Source organism: Barbatula barbatula (assembly GCF_947034865.1).
Source record: "Barbatula barbatula genome assembly, chromosome: 8".
In the NCBI taxonomy this organism is placed as follows: domain Eukaryota; kingdom Metazoa; phylum Chordata; class Actinopteri; order Cypriniformes; family Nemacheilidae; genus Barbatula; species Barbatula barbatula.
Window position 1 is genome coordinate 8160263 of NC_136771.1, and position 27534 is coordinate 8187796.

The following is a 27534-nucleotide window of genomic DNA, read 5'->3' on the forward strand; positions in this document are numbered from 1 at the left end:
TACCATAATTATATGGTATATGGACACAAATATATAAGAATGTATTCATGGAAATTTCTCTGCCATTTCTTTCTTTTTGCCGCATCTAAAACGTACCTGTCACGGTTGTGAGGACAGAACCCAAGCGCAGGCAGACTTGATACAAATCACAAAACTTTATTAAAAGAAAAGACCCTCGATGGGAAAACATGAACTAAAACAAGACAGTAAACTAAAGCCTCCCTCAGGGGGACAAAACAAACCAAGTCCTGAGAGTAACAAATCAATAATCCACAAACTTTGACCAGGAACACGGGTAATCCAGACAGACTAGGGTGAGTGTGCAAAATCCAAAATCCAAAATGAACAGACAAGGGACAGAGGGAAAACTGGGGCTAGATAAAGGGAAACACTAACAAGGACTGATGACACAGGGAGAGTGGCCACAGGTGACAAGGATGAAACACTAAGGGAAAGCTAACAGGAGGATTGCACGAGGCAGGTGAGGGGACTGAAACACTAAGGGAAAGATGGATCAGGGCTGGAGACAAGACTAACACTAATGGACTGCTAACAGGGAAACAAGGGGGCGGGGCTAAAAGACGTGACACCGGAGAGAGAGCATGGCTTCTCAAACCAAAACAATGCTCTTTCTCCACACAAAACACATGGGACTGACATGATCCTGCCACAAGACTCGAAAACCAAGACAAGGAGAGGCAGGATCATGACAGAGCGCCCGCCTTAAAGAACTCCTCCAGGAGTTCTTCAAGATCACACTAAACATGACAAGACTGACAGACAGGAGGACAGACACCATAAAGACAGAACAGAACACACTAAGGGCAGGGCTAACATGACTAAAAAGGGATTGGGGTTGGACAATAAAATAAACATCAATGGGAAGGGGGGAGGTGGAATGGGTGGGACAAACTTAGGAACATAATAACTGGGTGGGGACTTAGGAGGGACAGGACCCTGCTTCCTAGAGCTGGGCGGAGGGGTGGGGTAGGAAGGTCTGGGCATGGAAGGGATACCTCTCTTGGAGTGGGAGGAACTAGAAGGGGTAGGGCATGACAGGAAGGCGGTAGTAGGGAACGGCTGGGACAAGGCTGACTGGGTTGTAGGTTGGAGGGCCGGCTGAGACGCCGGCTGGAGGGCCGGCTGGAGGGCCGGCTGAGAAGGACTGGGTGCAGGAGGGACCACCGGACTTGACGGGACCACCGGACTTGACGGGACCACCGGACTTGACGGGACCACCGGACTTGACGGGACCACCGGACTTGACGGGACCACCGGACTTGACGGGACCACCGGACTTGACGGGACCACCGGACTTGACGGGACCACCGGACTTGACGGGACCACCGGACTTGACGGGACCACCGGACTTGACGGGACCACCGGACTTGACGGGACCACCGGACTTGACGGGACCACCGGACTTGACGGGACCACCGGACTTGACGGGACCACCGGACTTGACGGGACCACCGGACTTGACGGGACCACCGGGACCACCGGACTTGACGGGACCACCGGACTTGACGGGACCACCGGACTTGACGGGACCACCGGACTTGACGGGACCACCGGGACCACCGGACTTGACGGGACCACCGGACTTGACGGGACCACCGGGACCACCGGACTTGACGGGACCACCGGGACCACCGGACTTGACGGGACCACCGGGACCACCGGACTTGACGGGACCACCGGGACCACCGGACTTGACGGGACCACCGGGACCACCGGACTTGACGGGACCACCGGGACCACCGGACTTGACGGGACCACCGGCTGCTGGGCAGGACAGGACGTTGCACCTCTCCTCTGCTTCTTCCTCTTTGAGCGGCTCACAGGACGTGTGGCCGGCTGCAGAGTAGCGGTGGGGGACCCCACTATCTCCGTGCTGGAAGAGTCGGACGGGGAGTCCCACGACTCCCTCCGACCACGCCTACCACGGAGGCTAGCTGGTGGTGGAGCAGAGGGTGAGGAGAGGCCCACTGCCCCGATTTGCAGGGTATGGCCCTCGGGGATGGCGGCCAGCGGGGTGGAAAAACTGGGCTGGACTGAGACACTGGGCTCCGGCCGATTCATGGCATACCTGATCAGGTCTGTGAAGCCCAGCGGTCTCAGCATCTGCATCTCCCACCCCGCTAGTGGTTGGTTGAGGCCGCCATTGAACAGGACCATCTGTTCCTGCTCACTGTGGACCATCTCCCCTGCCACCTCAAAGAAGCGGTCCGCGAACTCCAATACATCACAGTGCCCCTGGCGTAAACGGAGGAGGCGATGAGCCTGGGTCGCTCGTCTTGCCTCCATCTTGCCTGCTGGGTTCGAAGTTGGTCTGTTCATTCTGTCACGGTTGTGAGGACAGAACCCAAGCGCAGGCAGACTTGATACAAATCACAAAACTTTATTAAAAGAAAAGACCCTCGATGGGAAAACATGAACTAAAACAAGACAGTAAACTAAAGCCTCCCTCAGGGGGACAAAACAAACCAAGTCCTGAGAGTAACAAATCAATAATCCACAAACTTTGACCAGGAACACGGGTAATCCAGACAGACTAGGGTGAGTGTGCAAAATCCAAAATCCAAAATGAACAGACAAGGGACAGAGGGAAAACTGGGGCTAGATAAAGGGAAACACTAACAAGGACTGATGACACAGGGAGAGTGGCCACAGGTGACAAGGATGAAACACTAAGGGAAAGCTAACAGGAGGATTGCACGAGGCAGGTGAGGGGACTGAAACACTAAGGGAAAGATGGATCAGGGCTGGAGACAAGACTAACACTAATGGACTGCTAACAGGGAAACAAGGGGGCGGGGCTAAAAGACGTGACACCGGAGAGAGAGCATGGCTTCTCAAACCAAAACAATGCTCTTTCTCCACACAAAACACATGGGACTGACATGATCCTGCCACAAGACTCGAAAACCAAGACAAGGAGAGGCAGGATCATGACAGTACCGATCCGTACCGAAACGTGACACAAGTGTATCGTATCGAACCAAACCCTGATTTTTGTGAACCATTACACCCCTACCTTTTCCATATTCATAATATTAAGAAATTAATCTGTTGGTATCAAGTTGGTATCAAGCTCCCTCTACACTTCCACCTAATGTTAGACCTACCTGTTGCTTTCCCCTGTCTTTCCTGATCCACCATCCTCACACCTGAATAAAATGAACTTTGCTGCTAAATATAGCAGCCTAAATAAAACTTTTAAATCAGCCTAGGGATGGCATCAGATAAGACAACTATTATGCAGTAAGGTTGTGCTGCTGTTGAAATTACATTAACATTTGGGATTTTAAAAAGTACAAATATGACACACACACATACATATAGAAAAGTAATTACAGGGTCACATCTCTCTCTGTTTAAAGGTCTGTGCTGATATATATATATACATACATACATACATACATACATACATACACATATAGCACAGATCTTTAAAGAAGGAGAAATGTGGCCCTTGCAGCTTCCATGTCACCCAGCAGATGTAAAGTAGCCTGTATGTCTGACAGCACAGCATTGCTAACATGAAGCTGATGGTAAAATAAAATCCATGATAAACCAGCCTTATTGCATAAGTAATGTTTTCCAGCTTCTAGTCATTTATTGTGCGTGCTACCTTATATTTACCAGTTCTTATTTTACTTTAATAAAATTGAGATATTTCATGCATGGCATTGGTACAATGGTACAAAAACGGGTGCTCAGCAAGCTCGCTAGCTAACGTTAGTCTGTTAACATGAGTATTGTATTTGCAAGAATAGACGTCACATTTTAAATCCTACATGTTGCCTTTCACCATCCACGTAGCTGACGTCGCATCCCTTGACAGGCCATCTCCCCTTTCCATCTTTCTTTTACTATTTTTAGCCCCCGAAGGCTTTTTTGGTTTATCCATCTTTTTCAAATTCAAATTTCAACGACAACTCACTAACGTTACAGCGTACTTAACGTAACTCACGGCGCCCCGCCCACTCGCGATATTACCCTTCTGTCTAAATAAATGATATGAAGGAATCTTACGAGGGCACCGGTGCCGCCTAGCCTGTTAGTCCTCTTAAGTGTATATAACTTTTTATATATACAATAAGATAGAAATTTGATAAAAATGTATATAACTTTTATTATTTCACATTTTTTTAACGATCGCGTTGGCGCCCCCCATGGTGCGGCGCCCCTATGCGCCGCATATAGCGCATACCCACTTTTTGCGCCACTGACCTAACCATTCATCTCTTACCAAAAAAAGTCAAAATGACGATGCGTCGCAGTCCTCTCTGGTGGAATTCAGCAGTTTTGTGCGAGGAACAGAGCAGAATTTAGTTATCGTTGAAAATATCCAGATTCGGAGGCAGCATTTCAAGGTAAGAAGGCATCAAGGCAAGAGCGAATCCAATGTTTGCTTTACTTCCTGTCTCCTGAGATACAGGAGATATATTTTTGAAGGCAGCATAGATGTATCCTTCGCTGCCTTCAATGTCTCACAATTCTATGTGTGTGCTCAGGATGGAGACTTAGATTGTCAAATAAAGGCTTGTGGTTCTGAATGGATTCTGAAAACATGGATTAAAGGAACAGGGGTTTATAGGAGGATCTATTGACAGAAATGCATTATAATATACAAAACTATTTCTTCAGAGGTGTATCTTACCTTACGTAAGCTATTTATATCTACATACAGAGCAGACCTACATGCTACCACATTTTGTACAGCAGCCCTAAACGCGTGTTTCCTCTCCCCTGCGGTATAGTATCTGTGATCATGCTCTGCAGTTCGGAACGCAGGTGACCTGAGGATTAACTGCAAGTTTATTCATCATTGAGTAAGAGTAAAACACGTTCTCACCCTCTCTCTTGTTTTAGCATCAACGCGCTCTCTCTCCAGTATCTGGACGAGAACAATATTAAAGCAGTTACAGACAAACAAATCTGATCATAACTGCTCCTTCACACAAGCTAATATTACAAAAACAATATATCTTGGTTCTGACTAACAGAAAAAACAATGGTGCTCACATATCGATCCGAATCAAAGCAACGTCCTCGGATGTGATTTTTAGACGATCTTTCTCTCCAACGTCTCTCTGCTGGAAAGTATCTCTATAAATATCTATGGGTATCTCCACTAAAAGCCTTAGTACCGCGAGTCCTAGCGTCTAACCTGGAATGTCTTTATAATATTAACGCAGGTCCCAACTCCTGCCTGACCTTTATCCTTCTTTTTATATTTAAAATCCACAGACCTTTTATTTTATGTAATTGATAAGACATCGCTCTTTCTATAGTTTTTCTATAGTCTTTCTAATGCCTGCAAGATTTCTTCCCTGAGTTAACATGAGAAGACACGCATGGCGCAGTCGACGACATCTTTTTGTACCATGGTGGCCACTGTTGTGTTTAGACTGAGAGTTTGGTTGCAAATATAAAATACAACGCTAGTAGCCGCTGTAAATCAAAAACTGCGCCTTTAGATGCTGTAAATATGTCAGCTTTTGGCATTTAGGCATTTGTGCAAAAGTTTAAAAAATATTTGTTTTATTGAACCACATTTTACACAAAATACATACAAATTCTCATGAGATCTTGTTGGATCGTCTGTATCCAAGATGTGAATCGGGGTACCGTGGTCCTTTAGGCTTCCTTTGTGCATAATAAATTCAGTGCTTCAAAAAAGAGGTCTAGGTCCAGTCCTAAAAAAACTGTTCTGCAGTACAATATATTTTATTATTACTCACTATCTGAGCATGGATAATTCACACCGGCTGTCATTTTAACTGCTATTTTAGGAAAATGTGTTTTGAAGTGATTACAGTTTTAGAGCTAAATGTGTCTAGACACAATAGAAACTGGTGCGAACTGAAACTACATCTTTTGATTCCAGACCAAAACTGCCAAAACACTGTGTTATGTACAAAACTATTAATAACTAAGTCTATTTGTTACGTCTGGGCAGGCAGGAAAACAAAGAGAGGGTCCAAATGCAGTAAAAAGGTCAAAAGCAATCAATGCAAACCAATGAAGAAAATAACTACAAAGGACTACAAACATGTGGCAAGAAACAGGAAATAACAAAAGGGAACAAACTAAAGGGGAACACAGACAGAATCATAACACTATAATTGAGGAGACATTTTTGATATATTCCCCAACTAACATACAGCAGTAGCTGGAGACAAAGATACAGAAGTGAATAAATATCATATGAAACTCTTCATTTCAGCACACACAGAATGAATAATGACAAAAACATTTGTTTTATATGAGGTCTTGAGATTTACTGGAGCTTGAATAAACTTCAAATATTATGCAAAAGGCTCTAATGAAAAGTTAAATTCCAGGCTGAATGTAATAAACGTGTTTTGTTTTGTTTTGATATATCTTGTGTTATTTCACCTGACATTTCTTGGTTCTGTTTTTGATTTCCGATATGTTTTAATCAGTAACATCAAATGTTTTTTAATCACTTGCTATCTACTCTATCTAGCTGTCTGTACATAATAAATATTTAGAGACACTCAACGTACTTCTAAACTTTGTGTGTTTCAAAGAAAAGCCCTAAGTTTATGTTTTTCCATTTACATCTCCTTCAAGATTCCAGCTTACTTGAAGGATGAGGAACACAGAACAGGAGTGATCTCACCACAACACATCTTTGGTAACCAACAGAGACAGAGAGCTTGTAAAAATCCCTTGGAATGCATCAATTTTTGGAAAAACAAGATAGCTAAGTGGCACAGAGAAAAGTCTGCACTGTGTTACTGGGTCAATGTACAAAAGTGTCTAAATATCAAAGGTAAATGGCATTATGGTGAATTGCCTTTTTGCAAATATGACCTAATAATCCTTATATCAGAAGAGCATCTTTTGAGAGAGATGCTCTTTGGATTTAAAAGAATGAACAAAATGTCACATAAATTCAGGGTCGATCTATCAAATGTCCAATTATTACAGCTTTAGATTATTCTTTAGTTTATTTTGAACAAATTCCTGAAGAAAAAGTTACAGGACCCAAGTGTGACCGCGAAGGAGCCAAATGTGACCCCTAAATGAAGAGACATCAAAATGCAAAACTTGGTACTTATCTAACCAAAAATCAGTTTTAACCTAAAATAAATTATATAAAAAACAAATCTTTTTTATTGTTTCCTATAGGTAAAAATGGTAGTAATTATTGCATAAATACTAAGTACAGTAGTACCAACAAATTCTCTAAAACATGCCACACAAAAAAGATAAAACATTATTGAACAAAAACGTATTACTTTCATTTTCCTGAAAAAAAAAGAAAATGATTGAATGCTTCGGTCACTTCAGACCACGAAGCAGCCAAGTGTGAACCGTCCAAGAGGGTAAAAGTGAGCTGTGCTTTATGTTTGCTGTTATTTTGTTATTTGATTTTGTTGGCTTTTGTTTTTTTTTAGGTCACTTCCTGTTGCAAGGCTTAATAATGGTGCCTCATATTGATAGCAGCAGGAAGATATGCATTCAGGCGATAGTTAAATCTTCCCAGATCCTATATTAAAAACAACAAACAGAGGTTGAAGCAGTATCTCCAGTGATCAAAGCTTCCAGATTAAACACTAGATCTTCCCTTCCTGTTAAGTTAAGAAACTGCTGTTTGTTTTATCCTCTAATGAGGGATTCTGTGATTTCCTCTGCCGCAAAACAGCAGTTGCATGTGGAAGATTAATGGCTTCAAACAAACAAACAAACAAACAAACAAACATCTTTGCTAATATAGCAGGCACACTGGTGTTAAGAGCATTATTGAGGTTTGTATGGCAAGCCAAATTAGCTTTTAATCATTCTCAGGATATGAATTGTTGATAATCAACAATTCCATTTTCACTAGTAAAAATGTCAATTCTACAATGTGATATCAACAATCACATCATCACTCGCAGAAATGTATTCTTGAAATAATTTTTTTAATTTTAACAATTAAAAATATAATTCTTGATATCTGTAATTGTATTTTTACTAGTTAAATATTACAATTTCAGACAAAAAATAATTAATTCCTTACATGTTAAAAATCTTACTTCAGATATCGGAAATGCAATTCTTACTAGTAGAAAACATAATTCATGGATAAATGTATGTGGTAATTCTCCAGGGCCTATAAAGGAACAGTTCCGCCAAAAAATTTAATTCGCTCTTCTTTTACTCAGTTGTTCCAAATCTGTGTAAATGTCTTTGTTCTGATGAACACATAGAAAAATATTTGGCAGAATGCTTATAACCTAACAGTTCTTGCCCACCATTGATAGTAAATAATGTATATGATTTATAAATTTCTTTGTTCCGTTGAACACAAAAGAAAAGATTTTGAAGAATATTGGAAAGCAAACCTTTGACTACCATTTTAATTTTTCCAATGGTAGTCAATGGTGGCCAATAACTGTTTGGTTACAAGTATTCTTTCAAATACCTTTCTCTGTGTTCATCAGATCAAATACATTTATATAGATTTGGTTTATATAATGTTTTGGTGAACTGTCCCTTCGAATGCAATCGGCCTCAAACTGATACGTTAATTCTCATCACTACACTTTGTTGTATTTCCAATACGATTTAAACAATACAATACATCGCAAAAAGACACAGCCGCCAAAAGAGGCCGGTGCCCCGGATGTGATGAATTCTGTGTATTGAATAGATTGATCCCCAGAGTAAATTTTTATCAATGGATCACTAACTTACTTTGTTACTTTAAGAGTGCTGTTAAAAGTCCCTTGTTTTGATTTGCAGTTTTGCAAGTCCATTGAAGTACTTGCTGATCTTATATAACCCGCAAGGACATTTCTCTCCTCTGAACCTCTCATCTTAAAGAACCCTTGACTCAAGAAAGGAAAACATACAGAGCTTCAGGGTATATGGCTGTATGTAATTAACCCCTCCCACATCATGTTAGACAACTTGACAACTTTACCAGACTAATACATTCTGTGCCTGTCTGCTTCTGTTGAGTGGGATTCTTCCATAGACAATACCTGACAGTGGCGGTTATGGGTGGTCTGGAATTCAGGCATCTCTTTTTTTTACATCATGTCACATTGACGGTATGTAGAGGCAGCTAATGGACATTATTGTATTCCAATATATATACTGTATCTATCTATCTATCTATCTGTCTGTCTGTCTGTCTGTTTGTCAATCTATCTAGCCACCTACCGACCTACCAATATCAAAGACTGTAATATGCATTTTATGTTTTTCATTGCAGTACATTTATGACAGTGCTACTGCATTAGATCCTTTCCCAAGATCTTGTAATTGTAAGAAGTCGTATTCTTTTATAAAGTAAATGTATTAATGTTTTAGTGAACAGATTTCGAGGCTGCTGCAGACATATTCAATCCGAGATGTAAGTAAGTGGTTACTGTATTGAGTTAACACAAACGGTTGTCTTTAATGACTACAGATAATGAAAACTCAGTATCCGTCTTCTGATATTCCCTATCTACATTATCAGCTCAGACCTTTCATAAGCATATCTATGATCAAACAAGAAACTTCAAATACCCTGAAGCAGAATTTCAAACAGAACAAACTAAATGTAAAACTCACCCATGAGATCCGTCAGACGGAGTCATGTGTTACAGAAAAAATATAATAATAATAATACAACCAAAAGCAACAGATGCAATGATCGGCTACACCTGTGAGAAAACACACGGGACTTTCTATGCATTTGGCTGGACATATTGCAGCCTTCACATCAATTATTTCGAGTGAAAAAAGAAGATGGCTTGTTGAAACTCTTGTTTTTTTATTTGAAAGCATATGCTACCAAAATATGTAACGTTAAGTTTTCTGTGCGTCTCTCTTGCCATTCTACGTCCGTCTGTTTCGTGAATACATTTTTCCCACAGTCTCTCCCTGCAAACTTATATCCAGTTATGAACTTTTCATCTAGTTATACTAAAATATGTAACAGAAATTCTTCAGTTGTGCTCAAATTAGAAGGGTCAGATGTGTCCCTATCTATCAGAGGGAAAATATTCCAGACCTGAATACATTATGCATTTCAAAGTGCTGATTTACAATCTGTTGAATAAAGTTCTGCTCTTACTGAAGGTTTCTTAGGATTAATGAGGAATGCGGACCTCGATGCGGTTCTCTTTCTTAAAAGAAAAACAGGAGAAATCTATTCATTTAGTAATGCATTGAACCATGTATTGCATAAAGTGACTGAAAATTTTAGAAAATTCTGTTGTAGCTGCAGATGCAAAATGAAGCTGATTTTCCCTGAAGCATGCAAAGTTTGAAATTAGCATGTCATTTGCATTCATAATTTACATATCACGGAGCGACACATATTTTGTGCAGTTAATACTGTGTGCGGAATCTTAAACAATAAATGATAAAGCAGTCTGTTAAATGAATATGTATGATGATGAGGTATTTACATGCTTTAGACCATGACACATTGCAAATAAATCCAAAGCAATTTTCCTCTGGAAAGAGTGATTTATGGGTAAAAAATGAAAGATGCTCAGATGGTGTCATATATTATTTGATAGCATTTACAGGAGTCAGCGAAATTGGCTTTTACTGCCACTAAGCTACCAAATCCTTTTAACCGTGAGGCGAGGTGTGAAAGCTGAATATTAGCTAGCGGTGATGATACAGCCCGCTGCTTTCCATAAGCACTTACTCACCATCGATGAGTGAACGTTATCAGTTAGTATCTAACCAACCCGCGACTGTATCGCACAGCCATTACATTGCTTCTTTACTTCTTTACTCATACTACCGCTTTACACGTTAGAGCATTTTTTGACATGGTTATGAATTTTTAAGTCTAAGTATAAAAAGAAAACGTACTTAGAGAAACGCAATTGAAAGCAACGCTCAGACACCAATCAAATGGAAAAATCTGATTTGTTATGTTGTTTGGGTTCTGTCTGTTCTCAGAGCGTGAACCCCTGCCAGCAAATTTTTACATTATAACAATGCTTTAGAAGTGAGATTTTGGATGAGATTTCAACAGTTGTTCAGCAAGTTAAATATATTGCATACGATCCAGAACGAAGAATAATTACAATGATGGCAGACAAGAAATGTATGGTGTACATTTACAATTCTGTGGTTGGCAAAGAACTTGTCAGGATCTTTAAACAATACAGCTATTTACTTTTTTTGGACTTGTAACATACTGTACAATTGAAAGCTTGAAAGTGATCTGAAACTTTTGTCCTCAGATTTCTCAGCAAGACAGCAGGACTTTTGAACCTTACAACACAAATGTGCTAGAGGGAGATGCATTATGAACACAATAAAATCTCTCATAATAGTCCGATATCTGATGTCATGCTGTTGTATCAAATGTATCAGGCGAAAGCCTTGACAAACAATTCATTCATTCATTCAGTTGTTTTTAATAACATTTGTAGTAGAGCTTTTGTTGAAGGCTCTGATGAATTACATTTAAAGCCACAATATGGAATCATTTTGTTGTGAAATATCCAAAGATCACTTGCACAGTGTGATATATTTCATTCAGTTGTGTACTTACATTATCCCAAATGTTCCCAAGAATGTGCAAATCCGGAGAAATTCCTATTTAAAATAATCGCACATCCCTTGTCTCCCTCGTCGCATATCAGTGACTTAATATCCGCTTCTCCGCACTACCCTCAGTTTCCGGTTGTAGAAACTTTGGCAAATGCAGAAATGGTTATACAGCATCAGGGACGTGGTTCTGTTATTATGGATCACGATTACTCTTTGGCGAGTAAAGGAAACCCCAAAAAGCGTAAATGTAGTTTAGTTTTTAAACGATGACTGAATGACTGTTTTAAACACGTAAAACTTCATTACACTACCAAATCAATTGAAAAAGTCCAATATCATTCACAGGCTAACGTACAGTATCATTACATTCCATGTTTCTTGGAAGCTAATTCATTACGAGGACATAAAATTAAATACATTCATTACCTTGTCCGTGAACATGATGGGCGATCTCATTCGCCTCTGGATGGTGAAAACGACATGTACCATAATTCCACTCTCTTACATAACGTCATTTAGCTTCGCCTTTTGTTGTCGTTTCGAAAGTGCACCATCTAGCGGTCCAAATGTACATATTGTGGCTTGAAATGTGCTTTGTCAGAATAATAAAATGGAATCCCAAATAAATGTATAAAATATAACTCATAATATAAAGTAAATAATAAATATTACACATAAAAATGAATGTAATCAAGAACTTATAATTATTAATATAATATCATAATAAAAAAGTTATATTTCAGCACGTGTAGATGTATGGTGGCCATTTCAGTCCAGTGCCTGTTAAATTTCAACAAAATCAAACCTCAGGAGGGACAAAGTCATCCAACAGCAATGTGAAAGACTGACAGCATGTCACATGAAAACTGTGATAAAAATCAAGATTATCACATAAAATATATTTAGAACTTTTCCTAAATGCATGTGCAAATATTACAAATGTATTGCTTAAAAGTGCATATGAACTTGTTATCTTTGACATCGACATGTTTCTCTTTTTAAAAATTGGGAAAATTAATGTTAGTAGCTTAAAGAACAAAACAAGAGCGATATTTTTACCTAAACACATACCTATAAATAGTCAAATTCAGAAAAGCTGAAAATGGTTTTGAAATGGTCGCTTTATTTTTTTCCACAGCTATATTTGCCACCTATACAGTGTTCAAATAAGTGGTAGAGTATAGTGCAAAAAATACAGGGTTGAATCCCAGGGAAACCATACAGAAAATGTATAGCTCACAAGTCATTTTGGATAAAAACGTCTGCCAAACACATAAAACTGTCAGTGTAATTCATTCACTGTATAATATTCATTATTTTAAAAGTTGTGAAAAATGATAAAGCATTAAATGCATAAATTATTATGGGTTTTACATCACACATTTTTTGTGTTTAGCTCTCCAGTGTAACATTTTTGCAGATTAATAACTTTTCTAAAACGTCTTGTAAAAAATGCTTTGATTAATTAATTTGTTTTGGTTATGTAAGCCAATTGAAATAGAAATTTCCTTTCAGAGTGCCCTTTAAAGAGAGCTCTTTTGGGAATGGTACTGATTCAGTGTTTTAATGCCTTTAATGGCCCTCTTGAAGCCTTGCAGTCCAACTAATTATCTACACGCTCTTCATGTTAAGTAGTAACACTGATATCTGTCTGCACCCGTACCGAGAGCTGTACTTGGCAAAGGTTATGTGAAATATCACCAACGCACAACGTCATAACATTATGAAAATGTCAGGTTCACGTGAGCTCAGAAAACAAAACCCAAACCGTTACTTATCCCATCCTCTACCGTGACCGCAACATGTTGCCTCTGTTACTACTAGACATAATGATTATGGCTCATAATGAGACATGGTCGATCGGCCATGCTGTTGTGTCTTGCGGAACAAAATAATTATGGGTTCTTTCTGCTTTATATGGGCTTGACTTTTAGCAAGTATGTGACTCATACGGGCCACTTCCTCGGTTCTCAGCTCAGGAACCTTCTTCGTCTTTTGTCCTTCCATGAGTGAAGAGATAGATTTACCTCACGTTGTCTCCGCCACATGTCTCGTAAATCATTTAGACACGGCTGAAACACAAAGACAGACTCAGCACCTGATCTAATTCCCTTTTGCATAAAGAGACGTGCAGAGAGTCTTTCTGTAATTGTTGTGTTGAGATGTTTCCCTCTTTTGGCTCTGAGGCAGATTAAAATGAGTTTCCCTCCACAAAAGGTCCCGAACAGCCCAACGCTGCAGTCTTCACTGTACCTTCATTTCCTCACAGAACTACGAATGTACTCTGTGTGGAAATAGTCATTTGTAAATCTTTCATTTTGGATGAGCTGAACTTGAAAAGGTGCTCAATGATGATAGCTCTTGAGAATAACTCACAGTCTAGAATGGCAGTTTTGTTTTTATAAATATACATTTCTGATGTTAAATATTTTGCCTGAATGTGCTCTTAAAGTAAGACATATACAGTATATTATTAAGACCGGGGCTAGTTGTCCCACTTATGTTTCAGTCAGTGACTTTAAAGGCACAAATGTTTCTTGCTACAAAATCGAATGAATTTATTTATTAGATTTTTGACGTAGCACTCCTGTTACAAACGATAATGACACTGCTTATTTAACACAAACATAAAGGCATTTGTTTCCCAGCTAAATAATAATAATTAAATATTGAATTAAAAAACTAAATTTTGAATAAATGAAAGAGGTGTATAAAACAAATATAACAAGCCACTGCTAGAGAAAAAAACATTTGTTTACTTGGATTGTTGAATCAAAACGTTATAGAAACCAGTGTAACAACTAGCCCCGCTCTCCCTTACATGGTTGCATCAGTCACATTCCCAATTCAATTAAATCCTAACCATCAAAGTATCTAGTCAACAGACTGCAGTTTTGTGGTAACTTTCTGTTCCAGCAAATCACTATTGCAAACATTTGTTTATACTTTCAGAGTGACATCAGCAAAATGTTCCATTGTTTACGAGCCACATATTTGCTTGTGTCCACAACAACAAGGTTTGGCCTGAAACGAAGGTACTTTAATCCTCTGTCTGCAAGAAAGCAACAGGCTAAAGTCCATTCTGCAACGATGCCAAATGAATTTTAGAGTCACAGCGACATGCCAAAACATGAACAGATGTTATCCCTGCACCACAAAACTAAAATGTACATAATTCATCTGCCCATCGTTTTTTCAATTCATTACCCTATTTAATTCCTCTCCGCTGAATAAGTCTTAAGGAAGAGCAGAATTACTTAACTATTTGTTTTTCTGGAACATCAGGTTTTACTCCACGAGCCAGAGATGACTCAGGACCCTTTCCAGTTCTTCTGTACGGTACATCAAGTACATCTCACAGTCTTTTTAAAGGGCTTCCGTGTATGTTGTTTCCTTGATCCCAGCATGTTACTTGAGGTCTGTGTCGTAACTTGGCGAGTAAATGACTAAGAACATTCTGTTAAACTGGACAAATATATCATAAGAAGATTTTAGACTATCTCCACAGTGAAGTGAGAGTGTTATTTAATTGGCCATAATAATAACCCTCATGTTCTGTTAAATGTATGTATTGTCTATGTTTTGGGTCAAAACAAGTGCCACATTTGAAGACTTCTTGAAATACTCTTGATTTCTTTCTATTGTATGTTGTATGCATAATATTGAAACTATTGTAATTTATATGTAATAATATATACTTGTATTGTTTATAAATGTATAGTTTATTTTTATTATTGAAATAATATAAAAACTGTATAATAATAAATACTATTGCTTGTTTGCTCATAATCTGTTCTCGCAAACATATCCATCAACAATCTGACCTGTCAAAAGTTTACACTGCAGCTGAAATTGGTGATTTTTTACGGTGTAACCAAACAACATTGGTCCCCATTGACTTCCATTGTATAGAAAGTAGAAGATATGGTGACCAAACAATGACCAAGTTTTTTTTTCGGGTGATTAAAGTTACAGTTATGCTTTTGGTGTGTACTTTTATCTAAAGCAACTTACACTGCTTTCTAAGCTTTTCCGTATATGTGTGTTCTTGAATTCATGACCTCAAAAACAATGTTCTACCAGATAAAGAGTTAATTACAGAACAACTAAAGAACGCTCTGAAAAGATGCATTTTATAGTGGTCTCATAAATTTATGCCCCAAGAAGAATCTAAATCGGTTTATAGAGTATAGATGAAGAGAGAAAAATAATACATGTATCATTAGAATTCCCTGTGTCTCTTTTTCGGCTTATCGTCATCTGGGAAAGTGCTCAAGAGATCCAGAGAAAGTTTTCCCACTACGAGACACTTCGTAAGTCCAGGTCCTGAACCAGTCTGTCTGCATCCAGAGCTCCGGCCAAGAGAAGGAATGTGTGTGTCTCATGAAGAGACATGGATTCTTAGTCCTCAGATAATATTTAAGGCCACTCTCTGCACATCTCCTTCAACCCAATTCATCTAGATTTAGTCGTCTTTTTACTGTTTTATGCAAAGTTCACAAATGATATTCTAATGTGAAATCCTGCTGCTAGTCGTTGGTATTAAAATGAATCATTAATGACTTTCTTTATATTTCAAATAATTTTTCCGTAGAACAAAAAATTGAAGATATTTTTTGTGGAAAAGTTGGCAACCAAACAACAGTGGCCCCATTGACATCCGTTGTAAGGACACAAAACCACAGAGACATTTCTCAAAATATCTTCTTTTTTGCTCTACAGAAGAAAGAGTCATATACAGGTTTTGATCCATTTGAGGTTAAAAAAATGTTTTTAAGTATTCGCTTTTATAATCTTAAATGTGCTAGCACACATTTCACCCTGACACCAGTTGGTTGAAAGTAACTGAAATGACATTTTAATAAAAAATGTCAGTCAAAATGTGAAGCATTATTTGTTTGGCGATGTCACTTTATTGCAATAAAATATAATGTCTGGCTGTAGCGTACAAAATGTCGAAATTATTTGGGGGTCACTGTATAACCAAAAAGAGTTCAATCTGTACAAACACTGCCTCAAAATGACTGCTAGTAAAAATAAATCTATTTAAAAGCGCATTTAAGAAACTCAAAAGTTAAGCTATAACATTCAGACCCTGGATTTCGGTGACTACGCTTAAACTCATAAAGCTAGCAGAAAATGCCAACATCAAGCAACGGATATAATTATGATGGAGGAATGTAGGAAACACCTCCGCTTGTCAAACCCTGCGATGAAAAGCATTCATGTACAAAAAAGAATCTTGCGTAATTCATTAACTGTCCACCTAGCATCAAAAACGGAGCTGTGACACCTGAGTGTTTGTCATGCATGGTTGCACAGGCTCATAAGAGGTGATGCTGATGAGAACAAATGACAAAACCAGTAGAGCCTGTCTACTCCCCAAAAATGCTCATTAGGGACGTGTTTTTTTTGTTATTCTGTTGCATCCAGATTTTTTTTTAAAATGTGGAAACTGCAGGACAAATGGCACGACAGGCCACACAAAGACTGGTCTAAAGAGACCTAGAGACGTCTTCAAGGATGAAGTCACTAGATACTTCGCCCAGATGTTTTTCTATGAATTTGTGTGTGTGACTGTGTGTTTGTGTGTGTGTGTGTGGGAGGGAGGGGGGGTACGAACACTCTTGGTGCCTGAACTTGTCTGTTGAAACTACTAGTTCAGGCGCAGACTCTTAGCAATATTAAGGAGCCCCCCACAGGGCCCTAACCATCCTCAGCTGTGGGAAAATACTTCAAATGTCACAACCCTTTCCGAGACAGCATCAGCCAAGATAACAAACATTCAGAAGTTCGAGTCCGCAGCAAACGCAACTGCCCAATGAGGTCGAATAGACGATACCTGAATCCAAATGATCGGCATGATTTTGTGAGGAACTCCAGAATAATCCAGATGACAAGAACATTTAAACAACCCTCTCTATATCCGCAATTAATCATACTGCGATTTCATCCGAAATGTTTAAATGCATTTCCGTTTGTGTTCCAATTGGGACAGTTTGTTGGTGTTGATAGATTAGGTTTAGCAAGTTAGTGGTGCAGCCAAAGGAAACATTGCTTCTTATTGAAAAAGTATTGAAGAATCAGTATTTAAGAGACAACACAACATGTGTATATATATATATACAGTATAACAACTATACATGAAATATATTAATCCTTAATATAAATTATATTTAAATAAAAAACAATGCATATAGTTTATATATATTTATAATATTATATTTTTAAACGTTATGACATAAATATACATATAAATATACATATACATATACACAACACACATGAACCGAACACATTATATAAACTATTTCTTGGAACGAATTATTCAGGACTGACAATTTGTCAGGACTAAAAATACATTAAAATGTATTGCCTAATGAATAATAACTCACTTAATTATATTTCATTATAAGTATTACAACATATAAATATCTTTATCTTAATTATGATTTGGGGGAATTATATATATATATATATATATATTAAATAATATATACCAAGCTCCAAACTCATTCTTCAGTGTCTGGTTTAGAATCATGTTGACAACTTTACTTTCCAATCAAAATGCTGTCTGTCACATTTTCCAGCAAATTGCTTTTAATTGAAGAAGTGATTTTATCATCAGGTCACAGAAGCAGCCACTGTAACGTATCGCATGTCATAACATTCCAAAGCACAGTGTGCAGGAGCAATCCATCATAATGAACAGCCATACACAGTCTACTCTAGAGCTTAAACAGAAATCCTTTCACTGTCGGCATGCCTTTAGAGGGAGGCATAACCACAGCTGAGTCCTGGTTTAATTACATGGGCTTCGAAATCTAAGTACAGTGGTAGATAATCCCCTGAGAATATACATTAGTGGTCTCTTAATGATCCTCTCTGCTGGTACATTTACTACAGTATTTAGGCCAATTAGATTTTAAAGCAAAAAGTCTTTAATGCTTGCGAGGTAAATTCCTGTAAGTGATGGATAACATTATTGATCTATTAATGATCCTCTCTGCTCATACAATATAATTGGCCTAAATACCGTAGTAAATGTACGAACAAAGAGGATCATTAATAGATCGATAGTGTTATCCATCACTTACGGAAATTTTCTGTGCGAGCATCAAAGACTTTGCTTTAAAATAACAAAAAAGACAAATAAGGACATATTAGGTTCGACAGGAGTCTTGTGCTTGCAAAAAGGTGGCATCATGTTCTCTTGGTACAGGCTTGAGAATCTTTGATAAAGAAGGTCCAGATGTAATGGAACAGGTGGTCATCAATAAACTAGGGGATTGGCTATGACATCCATAAACCTCAAAGCTTTCAACAATGCATTAGGGAAATCAAATGTCTATTCATGCCAGCCACGATGAGGCAAAATTAGCATCAGGTGTGCCTCATCACAGACCACTGTTTCATACCCTGGCTGCGTCTGAAAGCTAAAATGCTGTCTTCGTAAGAAGCATTTCACGGTAGGAAGGCATCAAGGCACGTCCCAATCCAGTGTTTTCTTTACTTTCTGTCTCCTGAGATACCTCCATCGGGTTAATTTTTAAAGGGAGCATGAATGTAGCCTTCATTGCCTTCAATGTACCACAATTCTATGCGTGTGCTCATGCGCGGCTTGTGATTGGTTGAGCAGGGTCAAGTTTGGAAAAATCATATGGCGGCCAAAAAAGCGGCTGGACATAGTTTTTGTGTAAATATATTTATATTTTCTCTTTTACAACTTTGGATTGCATTTCTAGTGATACATTAGTATTGTACTTTAAACATAATAAACTAGTTATCACAAAGGAGCCCTCTGCGTATATTTCAAACAGAATTCTGTTACGCTGCCTCTGAAGGCGGTCAAAATGTGTTTCTCTGAGCTGCCTTCATGCCCAAACGCTGCCCCCGAAGTCATTGCTTCATGAGGCAGCGAGGCAACAAGCGTTTGGCACAGACTTGTGGATGGCTGCCAATGCTTAAAGCAGGAGAAAAGTGATCATATGAGTTATGGGAGATCATTTCTCACCATGAGCAGTGTGTTTGTAAAGCTGTCAGAGGGTTAGCATATTATTTTTGTATAATAAAGAAAATAATTTGTTAATTAATTTGCCTGTTTTATTATAATACTTAATATTTTCTGTTTTAATGTGCGTGATAGTTAAAAAAAGAATAAAAGTAGAATGCGTAATGGTAGTGGACAAATATGCCAGGCATGTGTCCTATGGTGTGACAGCAAAAATCTTGAAAATAAACTGATAATACTATATATTTAATAATATATATTTTTTTATAATTCATATTCTTATTTTAAATAGCAGACGATGGATTTTTCGTCTTTGTATGTTTTTTCCTTAAGTAAGTGATATCTAGCGGCACACTGTGAATTGCAACCAACTGCTCACTCCACCCCTACCTTTCTAAGCACTGTATATTGGATATTTTAATTTCTTCTATGTAAAGCACTTTGAATTACCATTGTGTATGAAATGTGCTATATAAATAAACTTGCCTTGCCTATGTAAATAGAAATGGCCTCTTCTAAGGTAATAAAACCAAAACACTTCATTGTTTGTTTTCTATACACCTCTGAAGGCATAGCTATGTATATTAGATTGCATTTTTCTCAATAGATCATCACAAAAATTACACACCAGACCTATTTTGCTGTCACACCAATCTTATGGACTTACAGTATCACAAACAAATAACATTTTTGGTATAAATAGCCATTTATTCTGCTGAAATTCTTAAATTAAATGAGTCGAGTCAAAAGATGCAAAGAAAAATGCAATTTACAGTTTATTTGTCAACTACCCATAAATGTATCGTACAAAAAATGCTGATGTTTTTGATATTGTGATAACTACAGTGCTTTCCTTGGCTTTCCATATGGAAAATGAAAGGGAAAAACTTGTTAAAAGCAATAAACCCTTTCTGTATATACGTTGAGACCCTGGTCTAGTCCCAAATGCCCCCTAAAGCCCTCATAGTCCCTTCGGTGGTGTAATTCTGCATAGTCTGATGGGTAAAAGTCTGCCGTGGGTTCAGCGAAAGGGTGTATTTAGGGGGGAAAGAAGTGCCACTTCCCAAGGGGGTGTTCACGAGCACACTTCTAAATCATAAAACAAAGACAACGCTACAATCTTATGGACTTACAGTACCACAAACAAATAACATTTTGGGTATAAATAGCAATTTATTCTGCTGAAATTCTTAAATTAAATGAGTTGAGTCACAAGATGCAAAGAAAAATGCAATGGACATATGGACTTGACATCAACAGACAAATGAAAAGGTCTGTCTGGAACTCCAGTAAACAACACACAAATTCAGTTAAATGTAGACTGTTAAAAACACTTGAAATACTGCAGAAGCATTTAAACCAAGGGTTGAGTTAATGTGAGATGGTAAAATAGTGATAGAGCAGGATAGTGATCTTTGTGACTCCTTTAGGTCAAGGGCCGGCCCTAGCCTCAAACACCCTATAGGCATATGCATTTATGCATTTCAAATGGCTAATGTTACTGCCTAATTTCCCATGCAACAATTCTCTCCGGTCATTTTCACACTTGGTACATTTGGTACTCTCAGATTTGAACCCAAAATAGATGTTCCTCCCTCAACTTCCCCTGCTGGCATGTTGCATGCTGTTACGTTATTCTGAACTACGGTACATTTGCTAAATGCTTCAACTATTAACATAACTATCAACAGCAGAAGCTATTACGCACTGCACAATGTGCTAGTGTTGGGTCTACCATTGTCGAGTCCGAGTCAAGTCCATGTCCTTATTGCCTGTCAATCAAACTCTGGTGAAAGTTTGATCGTAAACTCAACACTGAGCTCTTAAATACAAAGTTGCAATGATGCAATCTTAAGTTTAACTGCAGGCTCATGAAGACAAGATAATGGTGATGTGTACATTTGTACAGTCTACATATGAATATCTTATTTAGCCTCTGAAGGGCACAACTAAATGAACAATTTAAAAGAAACTAAACAGTATAAAAACTATTTAAACCAATCATCCCATTCAAACTTTACATCTCTTGATGGATGTTGCCTCTTGAGCATCAATAAATGGCCCTATGGTGTGATTTATGCTCAATTTGTTCGACGGCATGTCTGGGAAGATTTTTTACATGATGTAGTTTTGTATTGTTCAACGGATTACTGCTCTTAAAGTCATCAACTCTGAATGGCTAATTACATTTTCAATTATTCATTTAGCAGAGGATTTTATCCAAAGCGACTTACAGAGAGTTCAGTGAGCAATAAGCAATATGTCATACAGGAGCGATAATACAATAGGTGCTAATACCAAGTTCTAGATTCGACAAAAGCTAGAACAATACCTGTTGAGAGAAAGAGAGAGGGTTGTTTTTTTCCTTATTTGTCTGTCAAGTATTAACAGAAGAGATGGGTTATAATACGTTTTTTTAAGGTTGTGAGTGATGTGGTTGACCGGACCGAGTTAGGAAGAATGTTCCACCAGGAAGGAGTTGTGAAGTAGAATGAGTGGGAAAACGATTTACTGCCCTTTTGAGAAGGCATTTCAAGACGCCGCTCATTTGATGAACGCAGGGTTCTTAATGGGGTGTAGGAGTTAAGGAGGGTGTGAAAGTATGCCGGTGCAGATCCAGTGATAGTCCTTTAGGCATGAATTAGTAACTTGAATCTGACTGGACTTTTATTGCTTGAGTTACATGAAAAAATGAATTATTTGCCTACATGTAGTAGATTGTTGCGGGAGAGGTTCGGGTCATGGTCCTTATGTGAAATGGGTCAGTTATGGAATAAAATGTTTGTGCTGCTGTCAGATAATGTCTTGGACGTTTAACAAACAGGGCCCGTGTGGGACTCTTCTCTAAAGGCCGCTGCGGGTATACTTGACTTTCCGTGTCTGCGTCCATCTCGAGCACAAACACGTTCGCACAGCTTCTTGAGCATACTCATCACGGATTAAGAGCGGACTTTCGAGTTTGACACATGCGTATGTGTCCCCTACCTGACCGTCAGAGGGCAGCGCTGAGTCGCATCATTCACAGACCCACTACAAATTAATGAAAGAGGAATTAATTTGCCATTGCAAACAATCTGAGCATTATGGAGAAGGATATGCTTTTTGGGTTCCTGTTCTTGGTTTCAGCTTGTTGTTTTTTTATCGTTCTTCTTCAACCAGAGCTCACCGCACGCTTTCTGTGTGTGTATTGACCCCTGGTGGAAAATATTCAACTTCGAGGACCCCAACTCTACAATATACTGCCCTATAGCCTACAGACTGAAACCATATTGCAGAAGATCTCTCTCCTTTAAATCTGGAAGGTTTTGAGATTTAAAAAAGTGCTTACTATGTAAACTTCATATTTCAAAATAACAGATGTTCCATTTTATATAACAATCTCTGATTATCCTTTGAAAATATTTATATTACCTTTCATGCATTTGGGAGGTGATTTTAACCAAAGCTATTTGGAGTGCATTACATTTCTCATCAGTGTGTTGATCGAAAGAATGACCTTTGCGTTGCTAGTGCAAATATTTACCAAATGCACAAAATGCTGCCGTTGATGCCATCTCTGGTGCTTGAAATACCACAGAAGCACAAAAACTCTGGGTTAAGTGCTAAAGTAAGATGATGAAACAGTGATAGAGCTGGATAGCAATCTTTGTGACTTGTGAGGTCAAGGGTTAGGGTAAGGCCCCAGCTAGTCCAGAAACTAAACCTTGACATTCTAAAACAAATACAAAGGAAGGAGACAAAAAAAGTGAGTGAGAGAGAGAGACAGAGAGAGAGAGAAACAAAATGCTTTTGATAACCGATAATGTAACTTCTTAAAGAGATAGACATCCCTCAAAATGAAAATTGTTTCATTATTTGCACGTCCTCTTGTAATTTCAAACCGGTATGACTTTCTTTTGCAGAACATAAAATTAGATATTTGGAAAATGTTGGAAACCCTTGGTCCCTATTTACTTGCACTAGTTTTGTATTCATACAATAGAAGTCAGACCATGGAGACCTTCTTTTGTGTTTCTCAGAGGAGGGAAACGCACAGGTTTAAAATTACAACAGGGTGAGTAAATAATGACAGAATTGTTCATTTCTAAGGTGTACCGTCATATCCCATATAACAAATGAACACATTTTTATTATATTTGTTAGAAATAACTATTCCTCAGCTATAAGTATTAGTAGTCCTTCTTTTCCGAAGAACATTAGTCAATAAATCTTCTGCATATACTCCACAGACAGCTACAATCCATTAAACACTATGTTCAATATATTAGAGAATTCATGCTCTCTTTCATACTGCCCAGTCATTTATCTTTGCACCGATAGTTCAGGTCTGCCAGGAGTTCGGTTCTCGTATTGGAGAGGAAGGTCTATTTCCAAGCCCACCAGTGGTGTTAATTTGCTATTCCCTCGGTAGTTACCATGACGACCAGGCCTTTTCACAAGCCCACAGACACTCGACGGCTTGCCCAGAGGCCACTTAGTTGCGGCGTCAGAACAAATGGCAATGATTAGTTCAATTCAGTGAAGACCGAAATAAGCCGGCAGTTCTTTTCTGTTCACCACCACTCTCACATAGTTGCGGTTTGTGCAGGCTCATGTCAAGGTTAGATAGCCCAACAAATGGCGAGCTTATAGTTGACTCATAGTTATTAAGAGCAGGATGTAGTTGGATAACCTGATCTTAGATCAACACAAAAACTAAGGCTAGAGCTGGCACTTTAGAGTATCATTACTTGCATCTGAACATGAGAATGGGGCAGCAAATGTATTTTCTGGGACTATTACACCCAGGCTGTTTAGTTTTTTCGAATGTATTTGTTGTTAAGCTGCTTGCTTAGAATTTCCAAAGTGGCATGAGCCCAGTTCAATGTCAATAAATGAGCTAATTGTGGCTAGGATCGCGGTATTAGAGAAACAGACACAAAAGCGTTTCTTTAATGCAAGTCAGTTAATTTGGCGGACATCTTGGTACTGAATCCACTTTCTATGTAGTCAGTAGGCATGTACTTTAAAGTATGTCTGCTTTAAAAAGAAAATACTTTAATCTTTTAAATATCAATAGAACATTATAATCAAGAATTTTGAAGCAATCTGAAAATAACCTCAATAGAAACGTTTATTTCTCTTTCAATGCTCGGGAGGCTTCATGGAGATCTTGACAAAAATTATTAAAGGGGAAATTAAAGTGGAAATGAACCATAACTTGATTAAATTGTTCCATTTGTTTTGATAGGTAGAACACAGATTGTGTCAACACATACTATATTGAATGTATATTGTATGTTGAAATTTTGAAATTTTAAGATGATACGGTGTTGTTGTATTTATTGGGGATTGAAGAAGACTCCACTAAGCATCAGTTTTGATTAAACAGACTAATCAGGTGGCGTGACATGAATTCACTTGTTATAAATGAAAAGAAAACAAAGGAAATAATCTTTGATTTTCCAGAATATATGCATCAAACACAAGTGACTATACATAATACACAGATTGAGATTGGGTCATCGCATAAATTGTCATGAACAGAGGACCCAGGTGCAGACAGCGGGTAAGGGGTTAACAAACTTTTAATAATAAATTAAAATAAAAAAAACACAAGGGGGTAACATAACAAAACAAGGGTGTAAACATAACATAGAAACAGGAACAAGAATTAACTAGCTAAACTAGACAAGACTAAGACAACAATGGAATTAAATACACATGACTGCACTGCACTGAATGGGAACCCACAACATGAATTTAAAATGAACCAGCACAAGACAGAAGACACAAGGGCATAAAATAAGGGACCAAATCAATAGGGGAACAGGGGAAGGGCATGAATCAATAAAGAGGAGACGAGAGGGCGGGAACAGAGACGAGACCGGAGAGAGCATATGGCATGCCAAATAAACAATAGTCGCCTCTCTCCACATTAAACATGAGGTTATGTCCTGATCCTGCCACTAGACCAAGAGAAACCTGACATAATAGAAGCCCCTACTTAAGGAGCGGCAACCTGACGCTACTCAAGGCACAAACAAGACAAGACAGACTAAGACACTGGCAAAAACAAGGCAACATGATAATTACCAAGACCAATACGGGGAAGCACAAGTCCAAACAAGGTCAGACACGGACACGATAGCCAGCAGGAGACGGGTTGGGTTCCTAGCATGTCACGGACTGGATTGCCAGCAGAACAGCCGGCAGACACTGACAGGATTACCGGTGAGTTTATTTCAAATAAAAAAGCAGTTTAAGAAATATGTTCTTGCCAACGAATGATGTGAATGTTGTCACGTGACTGCATTTTGGTTTGTTTCAACTGGTTCAGACCAGAGAAATCAGTGTGGTGTGAAAAGGAACCAACACCACTGAAAAATGCTACAATGTTTAATCTTTTGCCATTGGTCCGGACCAAATGAACAGATCTCCACAAGAGGAGAAAAACTTGACATTGACTTTACTGTAACTGCTTAAATAATTCACTTTAGATTTTAAAAATGTCTAATCTTACTGGCTATATTTTATTCTCTAATTGATTTACTTACATATACTAAATATAATTTCTCTCCTAAATTATACAATTTCGCTCTTCTTTTATCATTCTTTTATCATGTAAGCTGGAAAGACATGTCTAGTTCAATATGACACCTGTTACGTATCATAATAATTGGCTAAACATCTAATAGTCTCAGGAAAAGTATGCAGCGTTTAAAGAGATTACAATTACAATAAAATTTGCAATAATACCACATATTCTACCCCATATGAAAGCTATCTATTTTTGTGTTTTCATTATCTTGTAAAGCTGCTTTGATGCAATGTAAAATTGTAAGAAAGTGCGATGAACACATAAATGGATAAAAAATACATCGATTTAACATGGCTTTTTTATTTCAAATTGTTTTGAAGTTAATCATTGCAGTTTGAGTAAAATGATGGACACCATGGTCTCATGGTTTGTTAAAAGCTTTTGCTTTACAAATCTTCACTTCTCCTCCTTTTACAATCTTTTTCCACACAGTTCTTTGGACCCTCTTTCGTATCTTAATTTCAGGAGCTCAGCACACAAAATATGTTAAAAGCGTAATTTCTGTATTCTTCAAATATTCTTCAAAATGTAGAAAATGACTATTTCAACATTTGGCCATCCATATGTGTTGGTGAACACTGTCAAAATAATGTATTATTCAAACCACATATTATGGGGTGCCAAAATTGATTTTTCCTTGGCACATTACATACGTGGTAGCATGGGGTGTACTTGCATAATGACTGCAAATAATAAGCACTGTCAATATCGTAGCTCTCTGCCAAATAGTCATAATGCAACACACTGAGACCAGGACATGATCTAAGCCTTCGGTAAGCCATATTTCCACATGATACCCAGAACCAAATTCCAAAGATGGAAGCCTGCAATAGGCAAAGAATGTCTCTTAATGGAACATTCTGGCACATGACTTAAATATTGTCATTATTACTTACCCTTTTTATACCCCTTTATATTGCTGTTTTTTTAAGGGTTGAAGAAGTACCCTGGATAGAGAACCTCAAGGAAACCCACGCTGACAGAGACATTGTGCAAGGCTCAGTGGGGGAAGCAGATACATTTTGCTGTGAGGCCAGTTCAGGCAACAGTGCTACACACTGAGCCTCAGACCTTCCAGTGATGTATAAACATTGACTCCCACATGCAAAATACAAATGATGCCTTGTACCTTTGGACATCATGCTTGATGAGACCAAAAATTATTTCAATAAGTTAAAACATTCCTTTGGGGTGATACTAAATTAAAATACAAAACCATCTTCACTCTTAAGAAAAATGGTTCTAAATATTACCAAAAAAGGGTTCTTCGGCTTGTAACAATAGCAGAACAATTTTTGAAGCTATATAGAAACATTTAGATAAGGTTCCATAAAGAAACTTCCATAAAGTGCTTTAGAACCTCAGTGGTGCTATAAAAAACCCTTTCTTTATCAGAACACAGGAGGGG